Source organism: Prionailurus viverrinus, chromosome A2 (genome assembly GCF_022837055.1).
Source record: "Prionailurus viverrinus isolate Anna chromosome A2, UM_Priviv_1.0, whole genome shotgun sequence".
NCBI classification, from domain to species: Eukaryota; Metazoa; Chordata; class Mammalia; order Carnivora; family Felidae; genus Prionailurus; species Prionailurus viverrinus.
Window position 1 is genome coordinate 95168851 of NC_062562.1, and position 13985 is coordinate 95182835.

At 41.8% G+C, this 13985-nt stretch overlaps 1 protein-coding gene across 1 annotated transcript in view; it reads left to right on the forward strand.

Annotated features, from left to right (window-relative positions):
* The window catches only part of CDK14 (cyclin dependent kinase 14), a 704495-nt gene that overhangs the window by 641213 nt on the left and 49297 nt on the right, over positions 1-13985 (forward strand). Inside the window, exon 18 of the transcript XR_007146446.1 lies at positions 4002-4132. The gene's annotated coding sequence lies outside the window, so the exon portion shown is untranslated. The remainder of the gene's footprint in view (positions 1-4001; positions 4133-13985) is intronic.

The following is a 13985-nucleotide window of genomic DNA, read 5'->3' on the forward strand; positions in this document are numbered from 1 at the left end:
TCTTTCCCATGTTTTGTAAAGTAGCGAGAGCATACTGAATCCATGTACCTCTCACATGGACACCAGAGTTACAACATGTGTTCTGATCTGCTTGTCTTACTGATTGCAGAGGAGAGCCACACCCTGGGGGAGGGGGCTAAATTACCCTTCAGTCTGCACCAATTGTCTGCCATGCGTACCAGAGAATTCACAGTAGGCTGAAGAAAGTAATATTTTTCTTTCTGCTGTTGGTCATTAACATCCAGGTGAGGTTGTATGCTTTCAGTTTTTACCAACATTAAAAACCAAACATGGTACTCTGTAAATGTCATTTAAGGATCCCCATTACTGTTCATCCCATGTCACTTCATGACCAAATTTATTTATAAGTTTATTATCAGAATCATGCTATTTTTGTTAATCTCATTCTGTGAGCCAGTAAACAGACCCCAAGAGTACAGGTGCATCTTGATTAAAATGTTTCTGCCTTTGCATGGAAGTCATTGGCTGGTGACAGAGGTCCTATCATTAGTGGCTCGGTTGGGTTCAGCTGGAAAACCTGGAGGAAAGCCTTGTTCCATACTGAGTAGACAGGCAGCTGTTTGCACATGGTGAAAATGGAACTTGGATGTGTGGTGCCCCACCTTCCCCGCAATGCAGAAAGAATGTGGGATGTGCTGAGAAGGGGCCTCCATGTGCTGTCTTGTTGGTATCAGGATGGCATTAAGGGGAACTCCCAGGGTAAACTAGACTAGAATACTCAAAAGAGATTAGCCAAGCCAGGGCACCAGATTCTTAAGGACTAACCTTGAAGCTCCATTATCAGATGAAGTTAAGGCATAGTATCAAATGGAAGTAGAAAACCAGAGAGTAGGAGAGAAAAAGTGAGGACCAAGTAATATGGACAAAGCCCAGAGATGCTGGCCAACACTTACTACTGAGTCTGCACAGACTCCTATGATAGAGTCTTACTGAAGAACTCCAGGGGTTCCCATTCAGAGAGAATGAAATGTGACTGGTACCCTCCTTGTTCCAGTTGTGTATTGCTGTATAGCAAATCGCCCTAAAATTCTGTGTCTTCAAATGACAGCCATTTATCATCTCTCACAATTTCTATGGCAGGAGTTCAGGAGCAGTTTGGCTGAGTGGTTCTGACTTGTGATTTCTCATGAGTCTGCAGTCAGATGGTGGCTTAGCTGGAATCATCTTTAAAGTCTCATCACGCACATATCTGATGCCAGAACTAGGAGGTGAAACAGCTAGAACAGAGCATCACTAACTTAATGTGGTTTCTCCACAAGGTCTCTTAAGCATGGGGCTCAGGTTAGCTGGACATTTTATATGGTGGCTCAGGGCTCCAAACAATATGCACCAAGAGAAGTAGGTGGAAGCCCCATTGCTTTTTGTGACCTAGTATTCTATTTGTTGAAGCGAGTCAGTAAGGCCAGCCTATATTTGCAGGGAGGAGAATTAGATTCCACCATCCAAGGGAAAAAATGGCAAAAAATTGTGGACACATTTTAAAATTATAACAATCTGCCCTCTAGCCAAAAGTTATTTGTATTGATCCCACATGTAAATACTCTCAACCCCTCCTGAGACCCCTAAATTTCTCATCCGGAAGGCATCCATCCCAGATTCAACGTCTGGTCACCCATCACCCAAATCACGTTCAGGTGCTGCTCTGTAGGTGCAGATATTCAGTTACAACCTCCTGAATCCTGTTCTTGATCTGAACATCTGTGGACTAAAGTGAAAAGGTATCGCTCCCCCACCCAGCATACTTTGGTAAGAGGCATGGATTAACCACTATAGACATTCAGAAGTCTGTGTCAATCAGGTAATCAGGCTATAGCAATTCTGAAATCCAGTGAGGGAGAAAGAATGTATGTGGGCACTCAGGAGAGGCAGAGAGGGAGAGAGGGAGAGAAAGAATCCCAAGCAAGGCCCCTTGCTGTCAGCTCAGAGCCTGACACAGACTCCATCTCATGAACCTTGAGATCATGATCTGAGCCAAAATCAAGAGTCAGACCTTGAGCCACCCAGGTGCCCCAACCAAGTTCCTTGATTATAGCTGAGTGTTGTTCCTCCCTCTGAATTATTCTTGATGTTCCAGAAAATGTACCCCATCTTTATAGCTGAGCAGTCAGTTTTCTCAGCCTGCTTCTTTCCCAGAGAATTTTAGGAACCCAAAAGCCTCTTTTCATTGTATACTACCTCTTGTCCCTTTTAGCCTGAGCTGGCAATGTTTTCATTAGCACAAGTCTTTTTAAAACGTTTTTTCCCCTTGGGGCGCCTGGGTGGCTCAGCTGGTTGAGCCGCCCACCTGGCCTCAGGTCGTGGTCTCCCAGCTCAGGAGTTCGAACCCCGCATCGGGCTCTGTGCTGACAGCTCGGAGCCTGGAGCCTACTTCAGATTCTGTGTCTCCCTCTCTGCCTCTAACCCACTCTCATTCTGTCTCTGTCTCTCTCTCTCTCTAAAAAAAAAAAAAAAAAAAAAATGTTTCCCCTCAACCTTGTTGAGATTCACTTCATTAGACAAAAAAACACATCTACAAATCTCACTGAGATAAGCTTTTTCCTACCTTAGACTCCCTCTAAGGCTACCGTGGAACTGTGCCCTTAAGATTTTTAGAAACATTTCTGTTAATGGAGACATCTAAAAGGCATGCCCTTTTAGAGGGACTTTTGGCTATTTGAAAGAATAGTACTGCTTTCAATCTGTGTGAGGTCTAAACAAAGGCTTCTAAAGTCACAGTGCTACCTTCATCGTTAGGTGGTAATTACATATTTTAATTTTAGCCTCATCTGCCATCTGGAGAGGATGGAACTGAGAAATAGTTTTATTTTTTGAACTCCTACAGTCTTGGCTCTTTTATTTAACATTGTTTTTGGTTTTTAGTGTTTTGCTTTTTTTTTTTTTTTTTTTTTTTTGTACTTCATCTCTCTCCTCTCATAGAAGGATCAGGAGGCACCTTCAATACTGTGTCTGGAAACCTTACTGGGTCATGAATCCATTAGGTACATTTTCTATTTTCCATGTTACCACTGGTGTAAACTGCCTACACCTGAGGACCAGAGTCTTCTCTCCTCCAGCTGCCAATACTTTCCTCACTTTCCTTCAGTCCTTCACCCACAGCCTCTCCAAAACTCCTCTAATCTCCACCCTCCAGCCCCCACCCAGGTCCCAAACCAGGGCCACATGTTTTAACTTCCACTACGGCAGTGCTTTGCTTCTAAGTACCAAGACATTTCCACTAATCTATTGTTGTGAAACAAATCACCTTCAGAATTAGTCACCTAAAAATAGCATTCACCTGTTTTCTCTTTCATCGTTTCTGTGGATCCAGCATTTTGGGTCTGACTGGATGGTTCTGACTCAAGATTTCAGATATTACTGGATTTGGGGCCAACTCAAAGGCTGCTTTGCTCACATATCTGGCCCATGGACTGGGAATACTTGCATGGCCGGGACTGAGCCTACTGGGTCTCTATGGTCCGTCTCTGCAATTTCTCTGGCATGGTGGTATCCATGCTCCAAGTCTCTTGGAGAGACAGCCGGGCAGACGCTGTATCACTTTTGAGGAATGACCTTAAAAGCCACATAGAATCACTCCTGCTACCTACTCTTAATTAGAAGGCCAGCCCAATATTTAAAGAAAGGAGAATTAGATGCCATCTCTTTAGGAGAGATGTTTCAAATCATTTCCAGACTTGTGTTAAAACCACCACACCTCTGGGGTTAAACAACATACAGGCACTGTCTTAGTGTGTATTTGCTTGCTGATCAGGATGAGTTTGGTAGACTGGGAGAAAATCCAAGACTGTGATTTTCCTGGAATTCTGGGCGTTAGGTCTCTCTTTTTAAAATTATCTGCAGCTGAATGCTGTCCCCCATCAGCACTTGGGAAACCTTGGCCCTACCCTATTGCTTTTGAATCTGGAGGTGATAACTGCCTGGAGCCCCACTTGCCTCACAGGAAACCATGTGTTATACAGAGTTTTGTTGTCATCCCCTTTTAGCTTCCTGCTTCCAAAAGCCAAGCAGCCACTGTCCCAGAGGAAAAAGAACCCTCCTCAAATAGCCAACAAGCAGCACTCTCTCCATCTCTAGCCTCTAAGACTCGCTAATGCTTGGATTTGACTTAGCCTGAGTAAGTAGCTTTTTCATACTAATTTTTTAAAACCCTGTTGTGCCAAAGGATTAAATAAGCAATTGTCTAGCTTTAAATGCCTCATGGGGGACTAAAATAACACCTTTCAGGACAGAAAATCTAGTTTTTGAACCCACTTCATTTAAGGCAACAAAATCTCTTTTCTAAGGTTTTGGCTGTGTGGAATGCAAGTTTTGTAGCCCTAGCTAAGATAGTGTACAATCAATTTTCAAAGCAGAGAGAAATTCTAGGAGTGCAGAGATTTTTCTTTACAGGCTGACAAATGAAAGTATATATATGGGTTGGGGGGGGGTGCAAAGGAGTTATGTTCAAGCTTCAGAGATGACTGGAGTCTTCTTTTCTATATTTAGACTGTCTTGCAATTCATTAAAATGGATTGCTTGTTCTTTTCCTTCTGAAACCATTCTCCCTCTGCCCCCTACTCTCCCCAGGCTTTATTTATTTATTTTTAAAAATAACTGAGTCACATGTGAACCATTCCTAAAGCTTAAGACTTATTTTTAACAACTTTCTCAAACACAAATCCCATTGTTCACATCCTTAGGGACAGTGAGTTACTCCAGAGGAAAAAATGTAGAGATTTTGTATACATTTTTTATTCAGTGAATAATTTATATTAAAATAAATTGTGCAGAAAATGTGAAAGATCTTTGAGTAATCCAAAGATTACTGTACTGGGAACCAAAGAAGAAATGATTGAAATCCACAAAGCTTTGGAGGGAGCTGTGAGGGGAATTTTCATTCAAAGTTTTTTTAATGGTGTCCTTGTTATTGTTTTGAACGCTAAGATTCTGTCATTCACGGAACTGCCTCCACGCCACATTGTTCACTTCCTTTTCCCCACTGTTACCAGCGTTGCTGGGAATTTGAAAAGTTTTGATAGAGACTCAGCTAAGGTAAACCTCACAGGTCACTGATTTGGTGTAGATCAGATGAATGGGGGAAAAAGTCAGCAAGTGGGGCAGAAGAAAAAAGATAGAGAAAGAGAAGCAGCAGGCTACAATGACAAAATATTATATCAAATCAAATCAACTTCTAGCTCTTAGTCTCTTAACTTTAATTACATCTTTCCTTCTTGGATATCAACAACATTGCTGCCAAAACCCTACAGCTATGGGGGACATAAACATTTAAATCTACCAGAGACAGATGGCAACATCAATCTTCATTGTTGCTCTTTTAGAGGATTCGAATCACTGCAGCCATCTGCGGTAAATGGGACATTAGAGGTGACTATTTCCCACAAGGGTGCTTTTTTAGATTTACCTTCAGGAAGTAAAGAAGCTTCATTGTTTTAGGGGGAATTTTGTTGGCTAAGGTCATGGGAATTATAGCAGCAATAGAAAGCTAATGCTGGGATAAAAGTTACCAATTAGCAACCCTTTAACTAACTTTCTGCTCAGCCTCCAAGAATGGCAGATGAGATTGACAGCCAGTCACCTCTATCCAAAAAGTTTGTTCATGACCAGACAGAGTAGCCAGGCTAACAGACTGCCTTAATTTTAAACAGGGAAAGCCCAATGGTCAAGCTCTACTTTTGAACAGAGAATCTCAAAGAACATATTTGAATGTATGATCATGCACTTAACCAGAATATGGCCTTTTGCTGAATTGTCTTAATGTTTTAATGTCTCATTTTATCTGTTTATGACAAACTTGGTCAAGTTTGATTGACCTTTGCCAAGTACATTATAACATACTTCTTTAAAGATATATGTAGAAGTCAGCCTGTTCTATATAAAAATACTTTCTGTGGTTGATTTTTAAAACTAAATCTGCATATCCTCTATAAATTATTAATAGCTTTCACTATAGTGGACATATTGGGGGGGGGGTGGTTACAGAGCTATGTCATAATGCTGAACAGGCTCCATGATATTTTCCCTGGTATCTGGGATGTTTACATCTGTTTGAATGCCAATGGGGAGCAAAACTGGCCCATGTCTGTCATAAGAGATAGAACAGAGGAAATCTGAGGCAGCAAATTCAAGAATCATACTGCAGGGGCCCCTGGGTGGCCTAGTCAGCTGAGCATCCAACTCTCGATTTCAACTGAAGTCACCATCTCACAGTTCATAGGATCGAGTCCCGCATCAGGCTCTGCACTGACAGCTTGGAGCCTGCTTAGGATTCTCTCTCTCCCTCTCCCTTGCTTGCTCTCTCTCTCTCTCAACATAAATAAGTAAACATTAAAAAAAAATCATACTGCAAACATTAAGAGCCAGAATAGAAGTTCTTGACTCTATTCAAGGAGACATGTGGAACTGAGAAACAGATCTGGATTTAGAAGAGATGGAGTTCCATAATCTTTGATCAAAACCTCTTCCTCCATGAACATAAATGTTAAAACAAACAACTTCTAGCAGCCAGGGAACCCAAACTAAAACACATCTAAAGGGTTTCAAGGAGGGAACCTAGCACAAAGAGATACCTGGTATATAGATTCTTTGTGTAGATAGATAGTTGAGGCTTTCTAGAGATTTAAGCAAAATAAATCAGAACATCTGTGTTTCACAGGATATCTAGAGAAACTGATAATTGTCGGGGTTTACTGTAAATTTCACTAGTCTTGAGCATCAGTGTTTCCACTGTCCCTGTGAGACTCAAGCTCTCAATTTACACCCAAAACAGCTTCAAGCGCTCTTCCTGCTGCCCATGCATCCCCTTCCAAATCCTCCTCCGTGATGTAGTTGAGGGAATCTTTGGAAGCCCTCTTCTGCTGCACACTCTCCATTGGTTTCTCCTGCATTCTGTGTCCAGTCCATGCCAGGCATCAGGGCCCTTTCTGGTGGGACCCACTTCCTCTCCTCTTGTTCCTCTGCCCAGTGTCTTTTGCTCCTACCTGAAGCACTGACCTGTTCTCACGTCTAGGCTTTTCCTGTGTATTCTAGGGCATTGTACTAGAGCATTTTAATACCCCCATTTCATTATGATTGTCCTTGCTGCGTGACTCCAAGCTCTGCTTGCTCTCTGCATGAGCACAGGGTCTGGCCCACGGTGGACCCAAAACAAACATGTTGAGTTAGGGCGTATGTAAGTGCCCATGCTGCTCCCCTCCTTCCACGTAAAATGATGGTTAATCCCTAGCCACTCTGCAAACCTGCCCCAGGAAGCCATCCCTGACTTGTCTCTGCTCTGCTTCCCCGGCACCCCATTTATAACCTTTCATTTACTTTATTTCATCTACTTATATTAGGTTATAAGTATTTATATATTACTTATCTATTTATACATTTGCTATTTCTGTGGCCCAAAGGAGCAAATGTCAGCAATATCCTATGGCTCAACCCACTAGAAAAGCAGGAACACATGGCGATTATACATCAGACAGACCTTGATAGAAAGTTGGCTCTGTCACTTTGCTTGCTGCCTGTCCTTGTCAAGCTTCTCAGCTTCTCTATGCCTCAGTTTCCTCGTGTGTAAAATGGAGATAACAATAACAACTACATCAGAACGGTGGTATGAGGATTAAATGAGGCGATGCACGTTAACATGCCGAACACAGGGTTTGGCTCATATAAGAAATGTTAGCTACAGTTAGTCAATAGATAAGTGTTTACTGGCCCACTAGGTGCCAGGGATAGTGCTAGTTGCTGGAGGTGCAAAGATGGATAAGCTAAAAGCAGGCTTGCTTTTGTGGAGCTCACAGCCATTAGAAGTAGGATAATGAGTCTGACCAGTGCTACAACTGGGGAAGTACTGAGTACTCAAGGCATTGTTTCCCAAGTCTGCCGCTAGGGTGGGATCATCTATTTATAGATCTAGTTTCCCAACTTAACTGCCAGAAGTTTTGAATGTCTTTTCCCCTGGTGTCTAGTGGATACCATAGCCCAGTAACTAGTATACAGTGGATACTCAATAAATGTGTGTTGAATAAATCAATGAATGACTCAATTAATCAAAATAAAAAAAAAAGCGAACTGTAGGTACAGCTCTAAGGACCTATGAGAGAAGCTTCTTGGGTCAGCCAAGCAGCCAGGAGTTCTCTCTTACAAAATTGAAGTTGTCCAGTGTTTTGCTACAGAGGTTTATAATCCAGAATCTGTTTTTGGTGGAAATGGCAAAGAAGTGTTGCTCAGCTATATCCTGGATTGTTGACTAGTTATTGTTTCTTTTGAAACAATTTTTCACAAGATTATAGCACCAAAAAAAAAAGAAAGCCTTTTGAACATAACTGTTTATGTAAAGTAGAATCATATAAACAAACAGAGAAAAATGAGAGATTTTTTTCTACTTCATTCATTCATTCACTCATTCATTCATTTCACAAGCATTCTGTATGCAGGGCACATGGTACATAGCATACATTTGGAAAAGAAATAACCACCCCCAGCCACAGTGCTTAAAAACCCTCTGCTTCAAGGTCTTGTTTCTATTACCTTCTAACTGATTTCATTATAAACATATATTTTTTTAAGAAATATTTGTCAGGGCACCTGGGTGACTCAGTCGGTTGAACATCTGACTCTTGATTTTGGCTCAGGTCATGGCATGAAGCCTGCTTGAGGTTCTCTTTCTCCCTCTGTTCCACCCCTGCTCATATGTTCTCTCAAAAGAAAGAGAGAAAAAGAAAGAAAGAAAGAAAGAAAGAAAGAAAGAAAGAAAAATATTTGCCAAGAGCCAACTCTGTACTAGGCTCTATGATGGGCATGAGGACTCAGTGATGAGCAAAAGCTGCCTCAGCCTTGGCTTCCATGAAATGTGGAGTCTAATGGGAAAGACAGCCAGTATCAAACAGCCACATAAATAGGTGGTCCTACTGCAGTTAGCACAGTAGAGCAAAAAGAGAGTAGAATGAGATGAAACAACAGGGGGCTGAGCTGGGGAATGAGGAAAAGCTTCCCGGAGGAAATGACTTTAGAATTGAGATCTGAACTTTCAGAGTATACAGGAGCTGGAAAGCTGCAGAAGCCAGTGTCAGGAGGGGAGTGGGCTGGGGCCACAGAAACAGAGGAGAGTTGGACAGGGGCCAGGGAAATTCAGGTCATATGATGAATTTTTAAGAATGTTAAGGAAAGTTGTCAACTGCTCAGATTTACATTTTTCAATGTTTTCCATCAATTAGATTGTGGGTTCTTTGAGTTATGAGGCTGTGTCATAGTCATTTTCACATCTCTGACCGCATCCAACAGAGGGCTTTGAATGCAGATATGCTCAATTAATGCTAATTGGGTATGGGAAAGGATGCCAGTGACATGACCTTATAGTGGGATATTAATGATGATCTAATTCAGTGGATACTTGTATCTCCAAACAAGAGATGTCCATAGAATCCCCCAAATGTTTCCCCTAGACCATGGAGACAAAAGGTGAAGGGGCATGGCATTGTTTTTCACTTGAGAAGTGTTTCGAGTTTATATTATTTTTCTATGAGAGAAGGAGTTCTCAGCTAACCTCTTCCCTGGATTCTCATTAGAAGAGTTGCTAGTTGGCCACAATGTCAAATGCAAGACTCACTGAGCATCATTTTGATGATCGGGGCTCAGTGAAGGTAAGGAGTATATTCTCTCTCTAGTATCTTCTACCTTAGTCTGATAAGCAATGCAGGGTTCCATGTTCCCTGACTTCACTCCTTCATATTCTTAAGACGTTTGCCACCCACAGATCAGTCAGCAGGATTATGGTTGTCCTTTTGGCACTGGGACTTCCATGGGACTGACTTTTCTTACAGTTGGGGAGTGATGCTCAGCAACCATGGCAAATGCTCCCATATTCTGCTAGAGAAAATTGGAGGTCATTAACAATACATTTACCACCTCCATCTTTGGATACTTAAGGAAAAGCATTTCGGAATGGGGATAAGAGATAGAGCTAAATTTCAGGGACCCTTTTCACACAATGATGATTTTTCTCAAAATGGAACCAGATCTCAAGGATCTTTGTCCCCTTTTCTTCCAAGTATGTGGATACTATGTGAATATGATTATATAAATGCAGAGGGAAGACGTGCTCCTGATCACTCTTTAAAGCATTTGATGCTGGCAATGATCTCATTTTTAAAGCCACTAGAAAGCACAGATGATGGCTAAATTACCAACATATTCTTAAACAGTTTCCATATTTATCTGTTTGGCTGTTTTCATCCCTTCTTCTCCCTTGTGCCATTCTGTGATATCGCCTCAGCCTCGGAGATTCAGAGCAGCCGTCTGCTGAACACATGAATACTAAAGAATTGGTTTCCCTAGTAACAATAACCATGAAGCAGCTCTCAGAACTTCCTGCCTCTCTGTCTGTCTGACTTTCTGTTTGTTTCCTGTTGGTCATATGGAAAAGGACACCCAAGCCAGGACTGCCCATAAAAGATGGACATAAATTTTGTGACCCATAAGCAGAAGGGAGGCTCATCTCTGCTGAGGTTACATTCCTTTTCAACCCGCCGCCCTATTCTGTGAGGTTAAGGCTAAGCCAGAACACCTGCAAAGGTTCATGACCACTTCAGAATCTTTTTCTTTCTTCAAGTCAAAATTTGGAACAGCAAAGCCATAGTGCAAGGTACGTAACTGAAATGACTCTTTCTCTGTGGGTCACCAATATGAACTTTCCAAAAAGGAAGACATCCTTTCTTTCCACAATATTTCTAATTATAAAAAGAAAATGTTAATTGAGCAGAGAAGGTGTTGCTGATTTTCCAGGATTTCCTTTTTCAGTGTCTGTTGTGACAAAATTGCCCTGCTTCGTGCCCACCCCCACGCCACCTCTAGTCAGGATGAACCTATAGGGCCTCTGCCGCAAAAGGAGCAGAGAGAGACGGGCCTCAGCAAGCTTTGGGCTCCCCATCCTACCACTGGGTTCTGCGATTGTTGTCCAGACACTTGATGGATTCTGCCATCTTTATCTTGTGGGCAAATACTAGGATGCCTGACCCTCTGTGACTCCATCTCCTGACTGGCCTGCATTCCTGGCTGTGGCTACAGAAGCCCCCTCTGCAACGCAAAGCATATGCCTGCCCCTTCCTGCCTCAGCTGCCTTCTCAGGGCTGTGTCCACTCAATGTACAAACACAAACAGAACACTGCTTACTGCTAGGCATGATGCCAGACACTGGGTCCAGGAATGACCAGAAAGACACAGTCTCTGCCCCCATGAGGTTCACAGTCTGAAACAATAATTTGGATGCAGGACAATATTTAGAGTCCGCTACAATAGGAGCGATACCCAGGGTAACGAGGAACACTGAAGAGAAGCCTATGAAATTGGAGGCAGAACAAGGAAAAGTTCCTGAAAAGATTAAGCCTAACCTAAGTCTTAAATTAAAAAAATAGTAGGAATAGGTAAATATGTTGAACAGCTATTACAGATTAGGAACTTAACATGTGTTATACATTCATTATTTAATTCCCACAACTGCTGTGAAGCAGATTCTATTACCATCCCCACTTCACAAACTGAGGCTCATGTGTCAAAATTTCTCACAGTCGTAGAGCTTGGAAGCAGCAGACCCCACAGTCAGACCCAAAGCTGTGTGGCAGGTAAGTCCAGAATCTTAAGCACAGGCTGAATGGAGGGAAGAATCCCAAGTGGTCCAGTATGATAGGCACCCAAGTGTTTACTTTTGCCAGAACATAAGTGTGGGGTAAATCATGCAGAGAGGCAGGCACAGCCAGCTTATGGGGAGACCTTGCTGATGAGTGTGGCCATGGTCCTCAAAGTGAAGGCAAGCTGCTTGATTTGCATCTTGGAAAAACCATTCTGGCAATAGCAAGAAGGATGGCTTTGCAGGCATAGAATTGGGGACAGGGAAATATTAGTCAATCAGCAGTCCTGGTAAGAAGGGATATTGGCCAGAATTTGGGCATCAGTGATAGGAACAGAAAGGAAGGGATCTCCCACTGCTTTTCCCATGAAGCTTCATGCCCCAGGTGCCTCCTTCCCACATTGCACTTACAGCTGAGCCTCCAGGGCTCCTTTTGATGTCATATCTGCAAATCTGTCTGGCGTTACCTTGCCCTCCTACACCCTACACTAAATTTCATTTTGTTTTCAACTCCCAGAGCCTAGTGTAGCAGTAGGCACTTAGCAAAAGAATATTGAATGGCACAATGAATGGATTGGAATAGTTTCTGACTTCTCACCTATTTAAGAAACCCATGGCCCAACCATTGCAGTCCTGTCACTGCCCTCGTTCAAAGGTAATACATGAAGCTGGACAGATATTCTGACCAAGCAAGAAATATGAGTCATATGGTTGTCACAGTGAAGATGCTCATTGATTGATACATAGAATCATCTCCTCGGTCTTGGATTTGACACTAAGAATACTAAGTGACAAATGCCAAACAGTATATACCTCAGACAACTTAGCTAGAAGAGAAAGGTGGGACTCAAGAGGTTTATTCTGTGTAATTTCATATTTATTTATAGATAGGCAGAGATAGGCCCTATCTTCATACTTTTCCCAATAAAAAATTGGGCCAAAGTCTGGTGGGATGGTGACAGGTGAAATTGGGCACACACACAAAGAAATTACTGAGACATTCCCATGTTGAGGACTTGCTATGTAGCATTTTGAAGGCAAAAAAATTCATAGCCAATAATCTGAATAGCCTATCTCATGTGGTGGTCTTAATTTATCCTTGGTCTACGAGAAGTAAAAAATTTTTAAAGTAAACATAACATGCACATGGTTATTTATAGCAGCTTTACTCATAAATCCCAGAACTTGGAAGCAACCAAGATGTCTTTCAGTAGGTAAATGGATAAATAAACTGTGGCACACCCAGACTGGAATATTCTTTAGCACTAAAATGAAGTGAGCTATCAAGCCCTGAAAAAATATGGAAGAACTTTAAATGTATATTACTAGGTAAAATAATTCAACCTGAGAAGTCTACATAGTATATGATTCCAACTATACAACATTCTGGAAAAGACAAACCAATGGAGACAGTAAAAAGATCAGGCGTTGCCAGACAGGTGAAGGGGATGAATAGGCAGCTCGCAGAGGATTTTTAGGGCAGCGAAAATATGCTGTATGATATTATAATGATGGATCTCTGTCACTATGTATTTGTCTAACACACAGAGTGACCTATAATGTAAATTGGAATTTGAGTGCTTATAGTGTATCAGTGCAGGTTCATCCTTGTTTAAAAATGTACCACTCAGATGAGTGATGTTGATAACAGGAAACTACGCATGTGTGGGGCAAGAGGTATATGGAAAATCTCTGAACTAAACCTAAATCTTCTCAAAAAATATGAAGTCTTAATTTAAAAAAAAGACAAGAAAACACAAAATGAGAACAAACAACTGTGGAATAACCTTAATGACATCAACTCCAATGGACTGAAATGCACATAATATTCTATGGCCCAGCATTTTAGCAAATAATTCAAGTCTTCCTACTTTTTGTACATGTTCCCCAAAAAGAATTCTGACAAACTGTACACCCCATGCACATTTTTTTTTATTTTTTTTAAATATATGAAATTTATTGTCACATTGGTTTCCATACAACACCCAGTGCTCATCCCAGAAGATGCCCTCTTCAATACCCATCACCACCCCCATGCACATTTTAGATTGCTTTAGAAGAGCAGGACTGAGATGGACAAAGGATTCAGGAGTCCAACCTGTGTGGAACCATGCCTACTTTTGTGTGACAAAGTGTATTCCTGTTAAAGAAATGAGAATCTGCAAATAAATGCAAGGGGGGAATTTATGTAGTTTTCATATGCTGGGGCAAGGAAGAGCCTGTGGCCTCTGATCACTGGCCAAAGGCAACAAATAAGCAACAGCAGCTCAAAGAGATGCAGGAAAATACAACTAGTTCTTCAAAAACATGCCAGAGCAATTACCATATTTTAGCATATGGTTCCACACTGAATTATTTC